This window comes from Galeopterus variegatus, unplaced genomic scaffold, assembly GCF_000696425.1.
Source record: "Galeopterus variegatus unplaced genomic scaffold, G_variegatus-3.0.2 Scaffold2582, whole genome shotgun sequence".
In the NCBI taxonomy this organism is placed as follows: domain Eukaryota; kingdom Metazoa; phylum Chordata; class Mammalia; order Dermoptera; family Cynocephalidae; genus Galeopterus; species Galeopterus variegatus.
This window is the reverse complement of record NW_007728693.1, coordinates 87,441-89,403: the sequence shown is the minus strand read 5'-3', so window position 1 is coordinate 89,403 and position 1,963 is coordinate 87,441.

The following is a 1,963-nucleotide window of genomic DNA, read 5'->3' as shown; positions in this document are numbered from 1 at the left end:
AGGAGAAGGAGGCAGAGTCCTAAACACTCTCCCTTGTCCAGAGCGTGGTGACCTCAACCATCCAGAGGCTTGTCCCCACCTCGTGTAACTGAACGGAGAGATGACTGGAGCCTCGCCTTCGCCACAGGCGGTGGCCTTTGCAGCAGTGCTCGTTCTGCTCCCCATGCAGGAGGGGCTGCTATGGTCATCTCCACCAGGCCTGAGGACAGGGCTGGGGAGAGGGGGAAGGGAAGACACTCGGGTCCCTTCTTCTCTTTTTCCACATTCCAGTGAAATTTTAGCCCACTTGCAAACTGCCCCCCACCCCCACCTTTCTGGGAGCCTGTAGCAGGTCCGCACTGCTAATTTCTGACCCAATGCAGACTGTTCACAACCACCCATCTCCCAGGCTGGGCAGGTNGCAGCGAGGCGAGCCACTGTTGTGTCACTTTCCACAAGGAGCGAGCGGCTGTGGAAGTCACTGTGGCGGAGGACAGTGTCCATCTGCTGCCCGAAGCCCCCACCCCAAACCGCAGTATAATTATGGACTTGCGAGTCTTCGTACAGCTCTCGGCTTCTGGTAACTATTAATGGGTTGCTTTTTATTCATTTAGCTTATGCTTTTGAAAGATGGCCTCAAACAAAAAGATCATATCTGTATGTTGTGCTTTAATTTATTTTCACCTTTTTTTCTCCTTTGGAGACCCCTAGTGTATCATCACTTTGTTTACCACAAATTAAACTGGGGCCGATTGTTTACCAGACTGTAGGCCTCTGTGCATTGCTCGGCACTATGCTCTTTTTTTAATAATCACAACCTGGGATTCATTTGCAAGAGGCCCTAATCTGCATGAGAATTATACAATTAACTTTTGATTAACCACCTAGTTCTTTTTGAAACCACAGTGTATAGGATACTCTGCATTTAAATAATTTGCCTTAAATTGAGAGCAGGCCTTTCATTAAGCTGGTGGGTTTGACTAAACAACAACATTTGGAGATAATCAGGGTCAAAACAATAGGCTCCACGGCAGGGCTAGAATGTCATCTTTAAATATAACAGTCGAGATAAAGGCCCCCAGATTGCGTCTTATCAAAACACAAAAAATCAAAGCGCTCTCTTGTCTGTGGCAAAATGCGGCGGCCCCAGCGATGTCGGGCGACCATTGTCTGGCCCACGACTGTGGCAGGATTTGCATGCAGGGGGCCCTCCCCGTCTAACACACATTACATCACGTAGGGCCCTTATCTCCACGTCTGACAATAATTATCAGAAAGAATATACTCAGAATGACTTTTTTGTGATTTTTATGCTTCCCCAACACAAGGAAGGGGAGATAACAGCATTAGGAGGAAGGGGAAAGTCTCGGAAGACTCTCCCAGGAGCTGGTTCTTCGATTAAATTCGCTATGCCACCCCGGTGCCGCTGAACAAGTGGGAAGAAAGCCGGAGAGCCTTTTATATAGGGTAATAATAGTCCTGAACACAGCCCTCACCGAAAGATAAGATCCATTGTCCAAACAAACAAAGGGAGCTGCGTGCAACGGCACTGCAAGAATATCTATGAGCAAAGTTTTAAATCCCCTTTCTTCTCCTCTCCTTGCCTGCACCTTGCACCTGCTTCTTCAAGATGGCCATTCTGCAGGGCTCCAGGAAGAGGATGCTATAGGAGCCTCTGGCCTAAAGGAGCCCAGGAAAGGCAGGTCGTTCATCTTGGGGGTCTCTGGGCGTTGAGTTAAGACTTTCCAAGGTCAAGGTCATGCCCTCCCTTCCCTGAGTCTCACATTGGTCTTTTCCTCAAATTCCACCAGAAGAGACTTGATCTCAGATATTGAGACCCTGGGAGACTTGGCAAAGGGTCACATTAGAAAGAAACAGTACAGCTGGTTATTGTGCGTGTGATCCTGCCTGGTCCTGCCAGATTTCCCGGCCTTCAAAGTCCTCAGGTATTTATTTTTCCTCAACAGAATTATTCCACTTCCTT